The following is a 21678-nucleotide window of genomic DNA, read 5'->3' on the forward strand; positions in this document are numbered from 1 at the left end:
GGCCTACATCTAAGTTAATACTGATTTAATTGGTAACAGCCTATTGTCATATTACATGTATTCCAATTTAACATTAACATTTTAAGAATTAAACATGACATACATATTTAGGCCTAATATGATTTTGTGTATATGTGTTTAAAAAAAAATATGTTTTGACTTTTGTGGGAGTTTTTTTTTGTGACTGTTATAATCATCTCTGGTTTATTTCTTGTTGCAGGTATGAAGTAAATTCATGAGATAAATGAATATTTCATGGGTAGGTTGCAGAATGTATGCTGCCTACCCAAAAGCAAGCTTTGTCTGCCTTGGTATAAGGTTTGCGTCAAGCCATTCATTAAATCTGGCTGTTTGATGAAGAGAAAGAGATTACATGTAGTAGAAATAAAAGTCATTAAGAATCTGTAGAAGCGGAGGACTATTATTATGTTTTTTTTAATACTTTTTGTATAAATATGTTTGTTGTGTGTGTTGTATATATATGTATATATATATATATATATATATATAGATATATATATATATATATATATATATATATATATATATATATAATGCTATGATAAACTGAGGCTTATCATAGCATTTGAATTTTATTGCTATTTTGTTGGTTTTGATTGCTTCTATTGTCATCATTTGTAAGTCGCTTTGCATAAAAGCTTCTGCTAAATGATTAAATGTAAATGTATTTAATAATTAATGATCTACTTAAAATTACCAGCATACCAATACAAGAGCTCAATGTTATTTCAAAGGACATTTAAACTATATCTCATTTTTCTTATATTGTGTTTGTTGTATATTGTACTCTTTATTGTGCATAACTATGCATGTGATCCCTAAAAAAGTGTGTTCTTTAGCCCGGGAATGAATACGCTGAAGTGACTGCATATTGGATACAATATTGTAATGTTCCAAATATAATTGTTTGTACTCTACTTTAACACTGGATTTTGCTATAAACATAAATATTTGACTGAAACTTGTCTATTAATATCTGTTTGCATGAACTTTTACTTTGAAATGTTTTAACTGTTGCCCCGCCTTCTACTTCTCAACCTCGTACTGTCTATGGTATCATGATGGGAAAACAGCAAGGATTAATGTGTTTTGTCGTGTTGACATCGCGTGTTGGTAGTTGCGTGTACCACAGTTTGCTTTGCCGATTGCGAAACATGATTGGTAAACGGTTTGCCAGAATATACCCTGACCCTTAGCGTTTTGGTGTTGGTGTGTACCACAGTTTGCTTTGCCGATTGCGAAACATGATTGTAAAAATCACAGACTTTGTTTGTGCTCTAAGGTAAGATCTCAACAGTATGTTTTAGTGTAGGCTACACATTTGATGGAGATGTGCTAGTCATTAAGAGACAGTTTATACCTTGCAAGAAAATAGAGAAAATCAAATAAATAAATAGAGAAAAATCACACACAAAAACTACAAACAGCAGTTGTAAGCTCCGCCTTTTAGGATCAAACCGAAAGTTACCTTCAGTTGGAAAAGGCGGAAGTCGGGAAAGAGGATTTCATTAGAATCTCTCGCAGTGACCTTCAACTTCAAAGGTGAGACATTTGTTTTCAAGTGATTGTGCTAAGTTAAGTTCGTAGTTTTTAAATGTGAGTCAGGACTATATAGGTTAACCATAGGCTTATAGTCCATTACTAAATATTTTGTGTGCAGATTTCAAAAGTTGGGAGTTGTTTAAAACATAGGGTGGATTAGTGTCATGTGGAACACTGACTAATGTGGGACACCTAAGCTTCATTGCATTTATCTCTTATTCTAAAACATTAAAGTGAACATGATTGGTGTTGAATTCAAGCAGGGGTGTCAAGTTATTGAAATCACGAAACTTTCTGGAAATTATGTCATAAATGTGGCTAAGAAAATCAACAAACAGGAAGTACCTCTTGTAAAGTTCACTGAAATGACATTGACATAGCATTTGTTTTAAATTAATGTTAAGGATATACATGTTATAAATAAAGCAATGTTCTAAATTGTTATCAAATAATATTTGTGATGAATTTATACATCAAATTTTGCTATAATATTCTTAAAATGTGTTAAGAATATTTTCTATTTAAAGAAATCTTTGTTGTCCCACTTTAGAAAAGGACGTTTCAAAAGTGGGACAGCATGTCTTGACTATGTGGGACAGTCAAATATACCATGTTATTCAATTGATAAAATGTGCATTAACAAGGTTAAATGCCATACATGTAATTTTGTCAATTTTGGGACTTATAATGCAGCAATATTATTTGTTTTAAGATCCAGATTCACAATTTAGGGACTGGAAGACAATGGGATCCTGGACAATGATGAGTCCATGACTGCTCAGGACTGCTTATTTCTGTTATGAAGTGTTTTTACCATTACAATTTGATTAACACAAGCTTTTGGGAAAAAAAAGAAGAAAAAAAAGAATTTAATATTAGAAGTTTATAGAAGTTTAATAACAGTTTTGAAAAACATTCCATGTTCCAAATTTTATATCTTTTCAAAAAAAATTATTTAATTGTTTTTCTATCTTTATTAAGTTCAAATTTACATTTTTTACTTCATTACATGGTTATTATTATTGTTGTTATTATTTTAAATAATATAAGATTAAAGTAATACAATTGTATATAACATTCCATACATGAACATATAGGTTACTATTTTTTTTTTTTTTTTTTTTCCTTTAAATAGTATAAGATGTCTGTGTTACATATTTGTATTTAACATTCCACATATGAACTGAACCAGGAGTGTTAAATCTGAAGCTGACTTTGTAAAAACCATTTACTATTTATAAGCCAAAATAGTGTCCCAGATTTGAGCATGAGCTGTCCCACATTAGAAAATCCACAAATTCTTAAACAATTTGGCACAAGGAGCACTAATATATGTGCCATTTCCCCTTTAATTACAATTTCTGAACAATTTATTCTGATTTAGATAGCGAACATTTTGGGGATTTCATAATGATATAACATTTTAATGTATCATTTTGGCTTCATATGGAAATATGATGAGCAAGTTAAAATGGCTAAAAGTGTCCCACAGTACCCTAATCAACCCTAGTTATGCGCATCGGAATATATATATATATATACACACACTCACCTAAAGGATAATTAGGAACACCATAATACTGTTTGACCCCCTTTTGCCTTCAGAACTGCCTTAATTCTGCGTGCATTGATTCAACAAGGTGCTGAAAGCATTCTTTAGAAATGTTGGCCCATATTGATAGGATAGCATCTTGCAGTTGATGGAGATTTGTGGGATGCACATCCAGGGCACGAAGCTCCCGTTCCACCCCATCCCAAAGATGCTCTATTGAGTTGAGATCTGGTGACTGTGGGGGCATTTTAGTACAGTGAACTCATTCTCATGTTCAAGAAACCAGTTTGAAATGATTCGAGCTTTGTGACATGGTGCATTATCCTGCTGGAAGTAGCCATCAGAGGATGGGTACATGGTGGTCATAAAGGGATGGACATGGTCAGAAACAATGCTCAGGTAGGCCGTGGCATTTAAACGATGGCCTAAAGTGTGCCAAAAAAACATCCCCCACACCATTACACCACCACCACCAGCCTGCACAGTGGTAACAAGGCATGATGGATCCATGTTCTCATTCTGTTTACGGCAAATTCTGACTCTACCATCTGAATGTCTAAACAGAAATCGAGACTCATCAGACCAGGCAACATTTTTTCCAGTCTTCAACTGTCCAATTTTGGTGAGCTCGTGCAAAATTTTAGCCTCTTTTTCCTATTTGTAGTGGAGATGAGTGGTACCCGGTGTGGTCTTCTGCTGTTGTAGCCCATCTGCCTCAAGGTTGTGCATGTTGTGGTTTCACAAATGCTTTGCTGCATACCTCGGTTGTAACGATTGGTTATTTCAGTCAAAGTTGCTCTTCTATCAGCTTGAATTAGTCGTCCCATTCTTCTCTGACCTCCAGCATCAACAAGGCATTTTCACCCACAGGACTGCCGCACACTGGATGTTTTTCCCTTTTCACACCATTCTTTGTAAACCCTAGAAATGGTTGTGCGTGAAAATCCCAGTAACTGAGCAGATTGTGAAATACTCAGAAAATTGCTTAAATCACCTTTCTTTCCCATTCTGACATTCAGTTTGGAGTTCAGGAGATTGTCTTGACCAGGACCACAACCCCTAAATGCACTGAAGCAACTGCCATGTGATTGGTTGATTAGATAATTGCATTAATGAGAAATTGAACAGGTGTTCCTAATAATCCTTTAGGTGAGTGTATATATATAGTGACGAGTCGGCTGCCTCCTCCCCCACCAATTATCATTGCCACCCCGTTCCTTAATCGCCACCCTTCGCCAGGCTCCCGACAGGAGTGGGTGCATGAGAGAGGAGGGGCGCTGTAAGAGCCAGGGCTGGCGGCGTGTGATGGGGCACACCTGACGCAAATGGAGCCCCATCACCGCCGCTGTTTAAATGCAGAGCGCGCCTCTCTTCGGGAGACCGGTCTCTTCTCTGTGCATGCACGCTGGTGTCCTTGTGGGTCCAGGAAGGGTGTGTAGAGGGACTCCCGCGCCGCCAGGGACTTGAGCTGCTGGACCCACGGTCCGGTCCCCTTTAAAAACTCATTTGAAACGGCGGCAAGCTGTGTCAAATTTCGGCTCCTTCCCTGATCTGAGTCAGCATGGATTCAGCGCATTTTTCAATCCGCAGAGTGAACATCAGAGAGTACAAGGTGTGTGTGTGTGCAGTTATTGATAGATTGCTATATGACATCTGCATCGGCGCAGTTCTTGTAATTGCAGTTTACATAATGTTACTGGACCAATACACGGTTCGGTTTCTCATCCAATACCAATACGTCTTCTCTGCGTTCACTTTCAGCCCTTATCACAGTGTGATAGTTGTTTTTTCTTCCAACAAAAATTAAGCGATTAACACCCATGAAAACATACTATAGAAAACGATCATGATTTATTTTAATTTACTTTTTAAAATTGAAAACATATTGTGTATTTCGGCATTACATTATGCAGCCATGCACAGAAATGATTAAAGACACACATCATTGTCTGAAAGCACTAAATGGCACAGAGAGAGAAACATCATGTGGAGTTATTTTGTTTTGTATTATTAAATATAATTTTGTAATAATGAATCATTAGTGTATCATGATACATATATTAGAGTAACAGTAGAGCAAAGGGATTTGTGTTTTTTTTTTTAAGAAATTGATTTATAGAAGTGGCAAATTGATAATTCATGTTGTTATTTTTAATAAATAGAAATAAATATAGAACAGATTAAACATATTGCCAATAGAAAACTACATTAATACATGTTTTGTCTATTCTTAATGAATATTAGCTGGTTAGTTAAATGATTTGAAATGAAAAAATTTCAGGCGGTGACTTGATGTATAACCAACCGTATTGTTGATTATAAAGGCTTTTTATTAGGAATAGACAAAAATAAATAAATAAAAAATAATAATTTATATTTCATTGTAAGATATAAAGATATTTACTGGTCCTAAATTGTTAATTAACTGGTCCTTAATTGTCCTAACTGGTCCTTAATTCTGTCATTCAATAGCATAGATAGGCTATTCATCGTATCAATTTTTTTTTTTAGATTAATGTCTAAGACGTCTTCTTAATGTACAAATGGGTTATTTACCCGCATTATTTGTCACATTTTATCAAAAAAAAAAAAATGTTAGGCCTATGCAAGGTTGTGTAAGGCATTATGTTAAGCATTATGTAAGCCATATTCTGTGTTGTTCTTTGGGCTACTTTATTTTTATTTTTTTTAGTAGCACAGAATATGATGTTTTTGTAATAATTTGCCTACTGAAATTTATTAGGCCTATATAATAATAATTATATTATTATAATTATTTAATAAGGGGTAAAATATACCCCCTTAAATTAATTTTTAGGATTATTTTCATAATTGGAGTTGTTGCTGTTGACAATTCAGCCTTACCAACACAGGAGTAAATTATATTTTAAAATACATTAAAACAGGAAATAATAATAATAAAAAGATATGGGGGGGTTCCAGTGTAACAATGTGTCTTCTCGTCAGAGTTGGTATTTTGGCTTTATATATGATTAGACACTTGCACTTAACATTTTTCTGAAAATAATGCACAAATAGAGTTAACAAGGTTTTTGACGAGTGAGTGACAGAGATCTGTGTTTTGTCTGTCATTAGAACAACCGCATCTGATCACATTACCTTTTAATCAATTTACACGTTATAAAGTTTATTTTAGCTATATGGGCGCTCAGTTTTTCTTGTTGTTTAATAAATGTGGCCAAAATCTAATGATATAAAAGATAAACCGTTATGCACAGGATATTTAAAACATACAAAAGTGTATTGACTACAACTAGACGGAAAATGCTTAGATTCTTCTCCACTCCTCAAACACACAAAAGCCTTTATTGACAGTGTTTCTTGAGTAAAGAAAATGCTGCACTTATTCAAACATCAGTTCTTTATTTACCCTTGTGTTGTGAAGTAGACGTCTGTCTTCAAAATGTATGTTGCTTCATTCTGAATGGAGGCACTGGACAATTTGAAGATCCAATGGCATTACGAGGTTTAGTCACAAGCTCTTTTGAAGGCTTTTCATTGGTTAAATATTTGTAAAAACCCACAAACTGGCATAACCATGACCAATAGCACTGATTTAATATAGTAATAATGAAATATAACAGAGATAGGAAGTTTTGATAATTTTCCGCGGCACACCCAACAACCTGTCAAGGCACTTTAGTGTGCCATGGCACAGTGGTTGGGAAACGCTGCACTAGTGGACCCTTCAGGTCATTTTTGAAGCCCTAAGACATGAGACATAACCACATAACTGAAAGTAATACTGGCATATGTTATGTTGGCATATACAGGTGCATCTTAATAAATTAGAATGTCATGGAAAAAAAGGTCTTCTGGAAAGTATGTTCATTTACTGTACATGTACTTGGTACTTGGCAGGGGCTCCTTTTGCTTTAATTACTGCCTCAATTCGGCGTGGCATGGAGGTGATCAGTTTGTGGCACTGCTGAGGTGGTATGGAAGCCCAGGTTTCTTTGACAGTGGCCTTCAGCTCATCTGCATTTTTTTGGTCTCTTGTTTCTCATTTTCCTCTTGACAATACCCCATAGATTCTTTGTGGGGTTCAGGTCTGGTGAGTTTGCTGGCCAGTCAAGCACCCCAACACCATGGTCATTTAACCAACTTTTGGTGCGTTTGGCAGTGTGGGCAGGTGCCAAATCCTGCTGGAAAGTGAAATCAGCATCTTCAAAAAGCAGAAAGACGCATTAAGTGCTCTAAAATTTCTTGGTAAAGGGGTGCAGTGACTTTGGTTTTCAAAAAACACAATGGACCAACACCAGCAGATGACATTGCACCCCAAATCATTACAGACTGTGGAAACTTAACACTGGACTTCAAGCAACTTGGGCTATGAGCTTCTCCAGCCTTCCTCCAGACTCTAGGACCTTGGTTTCCAAATGAAATACAAGACTTGCTCTCATCTGAAAAGAGGACTTTGGACCACTGGGCAACAGTCCAGTTCTTCTTCTTCTTAGTCCAGGTAAGACGCCTCTGATGTTGTCTGTGGTTCAGGAGTGGCTTAACAAGAGGAATATGACAACTGTAGCCAAATTTCTTTACATGTCTGTGTGTGGTGGCTCTCAGTCCATTCCTTGCGAAGTTCACTCAAATTCTTGAATCGATTTTGCTTGACAATCCTCTTAAGGCTGCGTTTCTCTCGGTTGGTTGGTGCATCTTTCTCTTCCTTCTTAATTCCTTCCACTCAACTTTCTGTTAACATGTTTGGATACAGCACTCTGTGAACAGCCAGCTTCTTTGGCAATGAATGTTTGTGGCTTACCCTCCTTGTGAAGGGTGTCAATGATTGTCTTCTGGACAACTGTCAGATCAGCAGTCTTCCCCATGATTGTGTAGCCTAGTGAACCAAACTGAGAGACCATTTTGAAGGCTCAGGAAACCTTTGCAGATGTTTTGAGTTTATTAACTAATTGGCATGTCACCATATTATAATTTGTTGAGATAGTGAATTGGTGGGTTTTTGTTAAATGTGAGCCAAAATCATCACAATTAAAAGAACCAAAAACTGAAAATACTTCAGTCTGTGTGCACTGAATTTATTTAATACACAAGTTTCACAATTTGAGTTGAATTACTGAAATTAACTTTTCCATGACATTCTAATTTATTAAGATGCATCTGTAGCTGTTGTGTGATTTATGAATTATGTGGTGGTCATGAATACAATTCATGTTTTTATGAGATTCGGTTTCTTGAGTTATAGGTACTTTTCCAGTCAGAGTGAAAGTAAAAATGTTTTGCACTGATCCTTTATGGTTCATCTGATATGATTTATAAACGTTGTCTATTGTATGTCTCTTCATGAATTATGTACTTAAAGCCAAGTATTGTACATAACAATTCAGGCCAATTTTGATTAATTCTGTGGTGGATAAGAGCCTGGTTAATGAAAACATCCCATTTATGCACTGATCAATCATTAAAGCTAATTGTGAAACTTACCTTTGACCATATCATAAATCATTAAATTTAAGTGTTTATTACAAAATATTAAATTGTGTGAAATCAACAGCAGTGTATTTTGCTATCAATGGGACTCTTTAAATCAGCACTCTGTTGTTATGCTTATATTAGTGTAATCTAAATATTGTCATTTTGTCATTTCAGCTCTTTTCGGAATGCAACTGCTTATTCAGTTGTTTCAAGAGGAGACTTTCCATGAGTTAAAGCTAAACAGAGAAATTTGATCTCTGTCTCTGGGAATCTACAGTTGGTTGCAATAAAAAAAACCTTTTCTTTGCTCCTTACCATTAGGGCCTAAATGTTCTACAAAACAACCCAAAGACTCCACGAACCTTACTGCATAAGGCTACCAATTTTCGGTGTCTAAAAATCCAGTCCTTCATCTAATGTTTTGAAGCACTCATAGAGGAACTTATGAAGTCTGGTGACGAAACATTTGCCTGCACTATCAAATGGACTAAATTAAACTTTATATGAAGATGATTAAGTTGGGATTTGTTGCTGCTATTGTCACCTTGAACTTCAGACTGTGTTTCAGTGCATGTGCTCGTGCTGAATATGAGGTAAATGGAGAATGCTGCCCCATGTGTGCACCAGGTATAGTATACTTTATGTAATGTTGGGTTCTGCTTGGCAGCTAACCAAATTAGTAACAAAGTTCAAAGACTTTGAAAGGTTTCACAAACAAAATTACGTTTAAGAAGTTATATTTACAAATCCCAAATTCAAATTATGTAACTTACATCTCATAGTTTTTGCTTGGTTGTAACCTTAATATCTTTATGTGAAAACTAGAATTAACTAGTAATCACATCAAAAAGTGAGGTCATATGCTTATTTTAGAATGCAGTAATAGTTATTTATCCAATCATATGATGTCTTGCTCAGGGAACCCATGTTTTTTAATTGGTATTTAATGCATTTATGATGTATCTCTTCAAAGATATTTCTATGATGTTTGTAGGAAACCGTGTTTATTGGCATTGTACTGTAGATACCAGCACCACTTGTGTTCCATGTCTTGCATCAACTTACACCGATGAACCCAATGGATTTGATAAGTGCCTTCCCTGCTCTGTGTGTGATGCGAGTATGTTCTCCTAGATGTAAAATAAAGAATTTATTTTCTAGTTTATTACTTTTATTTATATAAGAAGGTGTTGTATGTTATTCACAGGCAATGGACTAAGAGTAAAGAGAACCTGCACACGCTCTGCAGATACTGTTTGTGAGCCGCTGAAGGGATTCTACTGCATTGAGCAAAATAAAGACAGCTGCACATTTGCCATGGGACACTCTCAGTGTAACCCTGGACAGTATATCAAACAAACAGGTGGGTCTATCATTGTTTTTATTACATACCAGAATGGCCTTAAGGTGAAAAAACAACTACCTTTACTAAATATGTTGACTCAGACACATGGCAGTAATTCTTTTAATACCAGACTCTTATTAAGACAGTCATTATCCTAATATTCTTACAGGAACAGCAAGCACTGATACTGTATGTGGTAACTGCATGGAAGGCACTTACTCTAATGGCTCTTTTACTGCCTGTCGACCACATTCAAAGTGAGTGACTTCAATAGATTTACAAGCGTTAAATAAACAATTCAAATAAGTCTGGACAATCTAACATTGTTCACGTTCATAGATGTGAGACAGAGGGACTTAAAGAAATAAAACCAGGGACCATGTCATTTGATGCTGAATGTGGGAATTCAACTCCAGTTGGTATCATTGTTGGAGCCATAGTTGGTGCAGTTTGTATTTTAGCAACTGCCGTCGGGATCTCAATTTATTTCAAATTAAAACATAAAAGACAGACCCCTGAAACATGTAAGTATATATATATATATATATATATATATATATATATATATATATATATATATATATATATATATATATATATATATATATATATATATATATATATATAATAAATAAATAAATAAATAAATAAATATATATATTTTTTTTAATCCAGTATAATTTTATCTTGTTGTGCAAGTGTTATTACATCTTTTTTATGTTTTAGACACAAATAATTTGCAGCTGCCTGTACAGGAGAATGTTTCTATGGAAAATCGATGTGACAGTGAACCAGTAAGTGAATATTAAGCTGTGTACATGAAACAATTAACAAAACAACATTTTAGTGGGTCATATCAAGAATTAATTTTTTTAATTCTGACACCTAATTGTATGAGATGGTTCTCAGTGTCCCAGACACATTCCCATTCTATGTTTGGTCACCTTTTGCTCAGGATGTGATCATTCCAAATGATCTAGAAACAACATAACTGTTGACTTTCTTCTCTATAATAATTAAGCCATTTTGGGAAATGAGCATGATCAAACATCTATTGTGGAGTGGAATCTGGTTCAAGGCAGACTATAGTTCCTACAATTTTAATGATTTCTTTTCTTTTTCCACTTTTTACAGACATCAACCGTGACTCCTCTTATGTCAATTAGCAAAAACCCTTAGAGGCACAGGCCATCTGTCCAGGGTGTTTCCCAGCCTTTGTCCTGAGACACTGGGTAGGTTCCAGCAGGGGCGGTGCTAGGGGTAGGCTAAGGGGGCTGAAGCCCCAAATGTTTTCAGTAAAGCCCCTAATGTTTTATTATGCCCTGTGCGTATCATGAGTTTATTAGAACCACAGATTTACTCTCTGCACAACCAACAGTGTGTCTACTTACGTTGTCATTCACTTTTTAAATTAATTAAAAATAAACAAATAGATGCCTTAATGGAGCTCTGTATCACTGATTTGAATATCGGGCCGGCAGGAATTGTAGGTGGGGGAGTGAATGTACAGCGCTCTCTCCACCCTCAATACCACGACTGAGGTGCCCTTGAGCACGGCACCAAACCCCCAACTGCTCCCCGGGCGCCGCTGCATAAATGGCTGCCCAATTTTGTGGTAGCAAGGCTTAAATGATAAAACAGAGCTTCATACTATTTGTGCCAAAAAAATCTGTTATTAATTGTGCATTTTGTTGCAGTAAGATACACTCTAAAAATGGTTCTTTAGAGCTTATTTGTTACAAACTGAAGAACATTAATTTGGTCTTGTTTAGTACCATTTCTACCAGAAAGACTCAGGAGGTGAAGATAAAATGCAAAAGTATTTATTTACAAAACCAATAAAAAGAACAGTAATATTTTGGCGTAGGCCCCATCTTTAGCTAAAATCAGACATTGTAGATTCCAGCTATTCCTGCTGAAGATGAAGGCAGGGCGGAGCATACCCCAAAAGAAAGAACAAAATTAAATACCCGCCAGACGAAGTACTTCTTACAAGGTCCTAGAACATATGGACAAAAAAAAAAGAAAGAGAAGAATAAGTCATAATTACAGAGATTATAAAAGCATTTAAGAATGCCGGACAGTGATCGAGGCCACGGTAGGCTGGACAGTGTGATCGAGGCCACGGTAGGCCATACTGATAGTTAGGCTACGATAAGCCGGAGAGGACCTCTTTGCAGAAAAGGTCTACGCAACAGATGAGACTTCAGTGGTAATACTTACCACATTCCAGTACAAAGCATTCAGGAATTGTTGTAGATAGTCGCAAATGAAACAATGAATGAATAAACAAAGACAAAATCATATGATTAAGAAGACAAATACCTTACAGTGTGGTAGACATAGCATATTTTACAGAAAGGAATAATGCGAGCAACAGTCTTTATCAGTATCAGTATAAAGATTGTAAGCCTTTAATAACGAGCCTCAAAATGCCTCCTGACAAAAGAGTTGTTCCAAACGTCGAATGTATTAGTTTGATCAACATCTTAATTATGCAGTGCTAGTCTGCTAGATAAACAATCACGCAACACCAAGCGCTAGATCTAATTGTAATACGTGATGTGGCATTAAGTCTTCCTAGTAGAACTTGCGATGACGCTTCCATTTCCATTCCATTTTTTCCTGTTTGTGGACTTTAGTTCGGCTTTCAACACCATCATCCCAACAGCCCTCCAGACCAAACTGACCCAGCTCTCTGTTCCTAGCTCTATCTGTCAGTGGATCACCAGCTTTCTGACAGATAGGCAACAGCTAGCGAGACTGGAAAAATTCTTGTCAAACAGCCACTCCACCAACACTGGTGCCCCTCAGGGATGTGTTCTCTCCCCACTGCTCTTCTCGCTGTACACCAACGACTGCACCTCTAAAGACCCTTCTGTCAAGCTCCTGAAGTTTGCAGACGACACTATAGTCATCGGCCTCATCCAGACAAGAGGTTGAGCAGCTGGCTGTCTGGTGCAGTCTCAACAACCTGGAGCTGAACACGCTCAAAACAGTGGAGATGATCGTGGACTTCAGAAGAAACCCCCCTGCACTCCCCCCACTCACCATCATGAACACTCACTCACAGTCATTCAGAGTCCTGGGAACCACCATCTCTCAGGACCTGAAGTGGGACAATCACATTGACACCATTGTTAAAAAGGCCCAACAAAGGTTGTACTTCCTTCGCCAGCTGAGGAAGTTTAACCTACCACAGGAGCTGCTGAAACAGTTCTACTCAGCCGTCATTGAGTCTGCACTGTGCACTTCAATAACTGTCTGGTTTGGTTCAGCTACAAAATCAGACATCAGAAGATTACAGAGAACGGTTCTGACTGCTGAAAGGATTATTGGTGCTCCCCTGTCCACCCTTCAAGAACTCTATACATCTAGAGTGAGGAAAAGGGCTCAGAAAATCACTCTGGATCCCTCACATCCAAGTTACCCCATCTTTGCACTTTTGCCATGTGGCCGGCGCTTCAGAGCCGCAAATACCAGGACAGTCAGGCACAAGAACAGTTTCTTCCCCCAGGCAATCTACCTCATGACAGTTAAATGTTCCCCACTTATGCAATAAAAATGTGCAATATCCTTATTTATTTGTTACCCCTCCATCCTACACTGTAAAAAATAAAAAGTTCAGTTAACATAAAAAAATGAAGGTAATTTGCTGCAAAGCAATTTTGAGTTTACTCAACTTCCATGATTAAAATTTTGCCAAATCATTGTAGAAAGTTGATTTGAAACTGCTAGTTTAAGTTAGGTATACCTTCCTCAGTAAGTACATCTAACTAGTCATCCTGAGTTTGTTTAAAGTTAAAAAGGGGGTTGAGTGAACTTTAAGAAATGAGTAGGGAGAACTACAGACCGGAAGTTCACTAAACTCAAAGATTTGCAGCAAATTACCTTAATGTTTTAAGTTGGTTGTGTTTTAATTTAAAGCTTTAAATCTTGCATTCAAACTTCTTCCACAGATTCCTGTATGGCCTTCACTTTAAAAATCAAACACAGAGATTGCAAACCATACTGTAAACACAAAAAAGACTGTCATTTTTACAGAAAAATATTTTTGACAATTCTGCCAAGTGACACATTTTCTGTCAGCATGAAATGCAAAACTTGGACTTGGATATAGTTCTAATCAAGTCATCAAAATAAAATAAAATATAAATAAAATAAAAGGCAAAAAGAGAGGCAATCTTGAAATGCCTTTAAAGTGCTGGAGTAAAACAACAAAAATGCTCTTAAAGTGCTAAACAAAATTGTTCTCAAACAAGAGCCAGAATAACAATCTTAAAATGCAGCAGCAATAAACGACTTCAGTGTTTCAACATGTGCTAGAGGTATCAAGTATTACAACAGTTAAAACACAACTTTGTCATAAAACCTTACATTAAAACTCAAAACTGTCTTTGGTATGTTACACTGTTATACAGCTACTGAACTAACAGGAACAAATCAGTACTTGCACTTTTGTTTAGCCATACGAACTGCAGCTACTTAAACTTTAACAATTTGTTTTTGAAGGACTGGACTCTTGCAGAGCACTGGGGATCAAGGCCGATACACACTTTGTGAATGGTTTCAAAAGTGTATTTTAGTTCTTTAGGATAGCTAATGTTGAGAGCATAAATCAAACCAAATAGGAGAGCAACAGCTGTAGGTAGGTCTTAACATTATCCAACACAACTTGCTCCTCTAGAACTACAGACAGGCACCTTACATTTGGGTTTGAATGGATGGTGGCAACATCATCTTCAATGACAGTTAAGATACCCATCTTCATCCCTTTTGTGTGAGTGTTTTCTGGGTCTGTGTCCTGCATCAAAAAAAACAACAAAGACAGAATCAAAACATTTTTAAATTGATTGAATTCTGCTGGACCACAAAGAGTTTTTTATATTGTTTGGTTATTTTCCATTGTGTTTGCTTGGATATAACACTTTTTTTAATTTGTGCTGTCAGACTCATCACTGAGAATGATTCAACTTGGATTATTCAATAAATACATTTTTGCCAACACTTTGTCTCCTCCATTCTACTCTTTCAGAGAACAGTTAGCAGATTAGTTTCAGACACCAGACAAAACTGTTTTCTCTTTACAGCATCTGGTCATACCTCAGGTATGAGTGTATATGTTGATAACAGACTGATAACACGCTTGCCAGGCATGACTTCAGGAAGTTTCTAGACTTTTCCCTCATAAACAAAGGTAGACCTTTGAGAGCTGTAGCTTTTCTTTGACCAAGCACATCAGAAGCCTGAATGACACAGAAAAAAGTTATATGCATGTTATATTCAACCAAAAGCTTAGGGCTTACCTTTGATTGGATGGTAGGTTTTTTTTGGATCCGGGCTCATTCTCCAACTCCCCCAGAGTTAACAAATTGAGTTTTACCATTTCTGAATCCATTCAGCCGATCTCCAGGACTGGGGATAGCCCTTTTAATATAGCTTAGCATTGATCATTGAATCCGATTAGACCAGTAGCATCGTGTTCAAAAATGACCAAAGAGTTTCGATAATTTCCCTATTTAAAACTTCACTCTTCTGTAGTTATATTGTGTACTAAGACTGGCGGAAAATGAAAAGTTGCAATTTTCTAGGCCGATATAGCTAGGAACTATACTCTCATTCCGGCGTAATAATCAAGGAACTGTGCTGCCGTAACATGGCCGCACCAGCTGCACTGATATCACGCAGCGCCTGTGGAAATAGTCCTCAGCGTGCAACACACGCTCCCTGTGCAAGCAAGAGGGTCTGGCTGTTTTCAGGCGCTGCGTGATATTACTGCGCCTGCTGGCCAATGGTAGGGCAGCACAGTTCCTTGATTATTACACTGGAATGAGAGTATAGTTCCTAGCCATATCGGCCTAGAAAATCGTAACTTTTCATTTTCCGCTGGTATTAGTACAATATGTAACTACAGAAGAGTCAAGTTTTAAATAGGGAAAATATCGAAACTCTTGGGTCATTTTTGAACACGATGCTACTGGTCAAATCAGATTCAATGATCTATGCTAAGCTATGCTAAAAGTGCTATCACCAGACCCGGAGATCAGCTGAATGGATTAAAAAAAAAAAAACAGTAAAACTCAACTTTTTAACTCTGGGGGAGTTGGAGAATGAGCCCATTTCCAAAAAAGTGGAGTGTTCAAGGACAACTATTATGCTCACTCACAGGTTACAAATTTTACAATATTTACATGATTTGACAAAATAATTACTTAATTTGCTAAATTATTACTTGATCAAATTGGTCTAGGAGGGTCTTCATTTCATCTCTGTAGGCTCCACCACGTGACCGGTACAACATTATCATCTTTGATGCGTATTCATCCAAAGAAGACAAAAAGGTACTCTTCAGGTTGGTTTGTGTAATTCTATAAAACTCAGCACAGACCTTAACACACACACACACACACACACACACACACACACACAGAGGGAACAGTAAGAATTAAGACTACACAAGTTAATTAATCTTTAAATAAATAAATCATCTCAAATACATACTCACCTGATCTTCCAAAAACAATGCTGGCCATTGTTTTAGGACATCAGCCACAAGAGGTTCTTCATCAACTATTTCCTTCCTTCTCAGAGAGAACGTCAGATCCATTTTGGAGTCAACAACTGCCATGCTGAAATGTTTCTTCTTCATTTCCTCCTGTAGTGCATCTTTTTCCCTTTGTAAGGAATAATCTGTCTGCCCTACTGGGTTGTCCGGGAGGAAGTTTATCTCGCATCTCTTTGCTTTCTTTAAACATCTAGAGTCATTGTTCACTCTTTTTTGGTTCACAGTGACTTCAGAGCAACCTGCTGTTCGTTGTTTCTGATGGTAGAGCCCTCTATTATATTTGATGCTCATAGTCCAGCTGTGATAACCTGTTCCTGAGCCTGAGTCCTTTAGACATGGATACTTTTCAATCAGTGCAGCAGACACAGACTCCAACTCTTGATTGTTTGGGTAAGCTTTGAATGAAAAAATTGCCTGAGCTATGCTGTCCAGGATTTCCATTTTCATTTCTCTTGATACGGTGAGCAGTGTTCCATCTTCTTTAAAATTCCCATTCCCTTTCTCAAGCCGCAACTCATTATAATAGAACTTGGGAATCGGGAAAGGAGATGGCCACTGAGAATTTCCATGCTGTCTCACAGACACAAAGGGGAAACTCTGGTTTGAACTATCATATGGAGAGGACACACTGGCAGTGTCTAAAGAGGAAATCGAGGTCTCTGGTTCTGAGTCTTCAGGTACTTTCTGGAGTATCTTCAGCACTGCTCTTTCTGGTGGAAGCTCTGTTATATTGGTCAAGTTACAGAGTTCATTTCCAAACTCAGGATCCTCAAACTGAATCAGAAAATCATCCTTGATTTCAAGCCTTTCTTTAAGAATTGTTTTCAAGTGTTCAACCAAAGTGAGATTTTCCAAAATATCCAGCCTCCTAATATTATCAGGGGCCAACACAACACGGAGCCGCATATTCTGTAAAACAAAATTCTGATTAAAAATAAATCATGTACATTAAGTATATGGCAAAGCTTAATATGTGGTAACATGTAAAATGACTTAAGGGGGTAGTTCCAAAATGAAAACTTTCATAATTTGCTAAGCCTTGCCAAGTCACATAATTCTAAATCTGTGTTACTTTCTAATGCAGAAGAAGAAAAAAAAAAATTTTAGAACGAATATCTGTATTTTCAACACAACAGCAGTGTATACTGACTTGCTGAAAGGTTCCAAAAACATTATAAAACTTGGGATATAATGCACAAGTAAAATGCACAAGTAAAATGAAGTACTTTTGAGATTTCCGGGTCTTTTTTAATCTTTAAATTTAGATATATAATACTTGTGCATTTGTGTAAAATGAAGTACTTTTGAGATTTCCGGGTCTTTTTTAATCTTTAAAGTTAGATATATGGCTCTATTGAGAAAAAAGAAAAAAAGAAAAGCAGACTGTCAAATTCACTGAAGTAATAGTTTACCAAAAATGAAAATTCTATCATTAATTACTCACCCTCATGTTGTTTCAAACCCCTAAGACCTTTGTTCGCCTTCGGAACAAAAATTAAGATATTTTTTTATTAAATCCGAGAGCTCTTTAACCCTGCATAGACAGCAAGGGTCTTACCATATTCAAGGTCCAGAAAGGTACCAAGAACATTGACAAAATAGTCCATGTGACATCAGCGGCTCACCTGTAATTTTTATGAAGCTAACGAGTATTATTTGTGTTTGCAAAAAACAAACAAAAATACCTTTATTCAACAATTCTTCTCCTCCACGTCACCCTAGTGCCATTTTGGAGAGTACCAACAAAAAGTGTTCTCATAGCTTCATAAAATTATGGTTGAACCACTGATGTCACATGGAATATTTTGATGATGTTCTTGGTACTTTCCTAGACCTTAAACGTGGTTGGACCCTTGCTGTCTATGGGGGTCAGAGAGCTCTCGGATTTAATTAAAAATATCTTAATTTATGTACCAAAGACGAACAAAGGTCTTACAGGTTTGGACTGACAAGAGGGTGTGTAATTATCGACAGAATTTTCATTTTTGAGTGAACTTACCCTTTAAAACAACCACTTTTGTCTTCTGAATTAGGAAGTCATACAGGTCCAAAATGTCATTTACATTTTGGGGAACAGTTCCATCAACCTGTGACATACTTTGTTACGTTAAAGTTCAAATCAGAATACAATGACCCACTTTTAATGTAAATTGTGTGACTATGTGAGGAACAATTAATGGAGAAGGAATCTCTTCAGCGCAATCATGTTCCTTCCCTGAACTGTATATGATGTGAGAGGATGAGGATCATTAAGATCATCTGGCTCAAGGATTTCAATTGCACTTGTTTCAGAAAACTCATAACACCTGTAGTGCTCAATGTACCATGACGAAAGCCTTTTGCAAAGAAAGGCCCACCTTGTTAGCATTGGCAAGTACACTAAGTATTCTGAAAAAATCAGGCAAGCCACTGCATTGACCTGAGGACAAAATCATGCCTTCACTGAAGTGAATTCCATGCAAATGCACATCAGACGCAAGTGACAAAACTTCTTTGTGAGGGTATTTTTTACGAACTGCAGTCTTCTGCAGTTCTTCCAATGTACATGTTCTTACAGTTTTTACCTTCTGCACAGACAAAGGTGATGAAAAGAGACTGATGCTTAGTTGCCAAGGTGAGTGGAATGTTTTTAAAATTGTGGACATCATGCACAACACCTTTGAAATAGCTGTGCTTTGCCTCGAATCTGAATGTCCAAAGCTCGACTAATGGCCCAGAACAGCGAATCAGGTGTGGATAATGCTCCACGTAGTGGTGTTTCGGGCGCAATTTCAGGTTTGGGAATGTGTCTTGGAGTAGTTGTCTGTGTTCTACAATTTTTCGTTCTAAAAAGCATAGCATTGCTTCTGAGAACTTGACTGACATAAACAACTCCACTATCTCTCTCAAGTCCATCAAAATTTCCCAAGCAGGCTCAGAATTGGGTACAAGATTACCATTACATTACATTTACATTTAATCATTTAGCAAACGCTTTTATCCAAAGCGACTTACAAATGAGACTTACAAATGAGAAAAATTGGCCCATTACCAATCAATAATGGTAATAAGCGTAGTAATGCCCAATTCTCATGCCCATTCCCACCTATGGCTTTCTTTGAGAAACTGGACCGGGAAGTTACTTGGGGTCTGTTTACTCTGTCTGAGTCCTTGTAAGGAAAGGACTTGATACATTTGTTCAGAGTATCAAGAGTAAAATATTTCTTTGTGATGAGTTCTTTTAAGCACACTGATAACTCAGATGGAACAATTCCTTCCAAAGTGATCAATGATGCAAATTTGTGCTATAGACCTCTATACTCTACAGGCTCTAAATACACATTTGTTTCATGTTCAGAAGGAACTGCAGGAACAGTGACATCACTAACATTTGACTGCAGATTCTGCATAGGATCTGTTGAGTCTTCCGACCCTGTCTCTTTATTGCTTTCCAAACGATCAGTTCGCAATGTAACAGACGAGCTAAAATCTTCAAAACCTTGAGATTTATGCTTCCGAGATATGTGGCTACTAAAAGTTGAAAGGACATTAGTTGTCAGCTCACAATCTATAAAAGGACAACTGACTGTGTCATGCCTCCTCAAATGATTTCTGATATGGTTTAAAAACTGGGATGGCTGACAAACATCTTTGAAATCACATAACTCACATGAAAAATTAAAGTGGTCAGTAAGTGCAGCAGTGTGTTTCTGTGATCTTGTCAAATGTGTTTTTAACGCACCTACAGTTAAGTGCAGACGCAGTCAGTATACAAGCAAGGATGCTGCCAGGATCGCCCTTGATAGTGCCGAAGCCTGTAGTGTTTCAAGAGGACCTCTCTGCTACTGTGGGAAAATCTGCAAAGCTTACACTGCATTCCAAACCTAAGAAAAGAAAAACAAAATCAGTTACACGTGCAGTGTTACATTCTAACTAAATTGACATGAATTGTTTAAAACACAACATAAGTATTGCAAAAAGGAGAATATTAGATAAATCACATTCAATGCAAAAGAACAATGCCAAATTACATTTAACCAATTAAATGGTGCTAAGAAGAGGTATGCTAAAAAAAAACTAAGCTCCTGAAATACTAGACATTTGCTGATAATTCAACATGATTATATATATTCGGTGTTTTAGACCAGATGTTATGTGAATCACGTTATGTTCTACGTCTAAGATCATAACCACACGGTTAACAAGGTTAAGAATACCCTATAACTTAAATTTAAATGCTGTTTTTTTCCCTCTATTTATCATTACTACAATAGTGACGACTTTTTTATTGTTAATCGTGTAACGTTATTCACTCAGATTTTTTTTCCAAGTAACTTAACGTTAGTGCTCTGTTTTGTGGCGTGCCTTGACAAACAATAATCACGTTTTTGCATTAACGTTTGCCAAAACCGATTTGCAGAAATCAAAACGAGGACTGACCAGGCAGAGGATTCTGCTTAGTCTTAAAGCCTTCCTCTAACGCAAATCAAGCGTCCAAAAAGAAAGATTAATCCTCAATTTAGCATTTGTAATTCACATTATAGGCATATGAATGTGTTCCGTATGGCTTCGTATGCTTCTTTGATTAAATAAAAAATATGTATTAACTCCATCCACAACACACACTCCATTTAAATACAGTTTACTGTAATAACTATAACTTACACAATACATTCGTGTATTTTATTTGTGTTTTAATTCAAATTTTACAAAGCGAACTGAACATGGCCTTCAAATGAAGCACTTGAAGTAAACTAGAAGATCGCTAAATCATTACATTCCTTAAATAGTCTTTCCAAAACACAACGTTACATTTTACGTTAAACATTTGTGTAATTTATTTAGGTTATTTTCTTCTTCTTTCTTCTTCTTCTTTATTGTTTATTGGCGGTGGCAAACCAGCTTTTGGTACATTTCCGCCACCTACTGGGATGGAGTGTGAATACCTAGGGTGATGGAATGGAAAACTACTATCTAGTAATACACACACACACACACAAAAAAAAAAAAAAACCTTATTTGTGTAACCTTATTTGTGTAATATTCTGTTTATCAACCGTGTATCTCTCAAATATTTAAATAAAATAGTGTACACTTTTGGTTGTATCTGTGCACTCTGAAATAAATATTTTATTGCTAGCTGAACTTTCAGTTCCTTTAGATCTTCCACAAGTTGAGCTCGTTCCTCATTATATGCTTGACATTGAACAAGCACATGCT

General features: G+C 36.6%; 2 pseudogenes; one reads left to right on the forward strand and one right to left on the reverse strand.

Annotated features, from left to right (window-relative positions):
- Positions 1-21678, reverse strand: part of LOC122145497 — a 643912-nt pseudogene that overhangs the window by 234217 nt on the left and 388017 nt on the right.
- On the forward strand, positions 1281-11311 carry LOC109103510 (annotated as a pseudogene).

Source organism: Cyprinus carpio, chromosome A7 (genome assembly GCF_018340385.1).
Source record: "Cyprinus carpio isolate SPL01 chromosome A7, ASM1834038v1, whole genome shotgun sequence".
Lineage (NCBI taxonomy): Eukaryota > Metazoa > Chordata > Actinopteri > Cypriniformes > Cyprinidae > Cyprinus > Cyprinus carpio.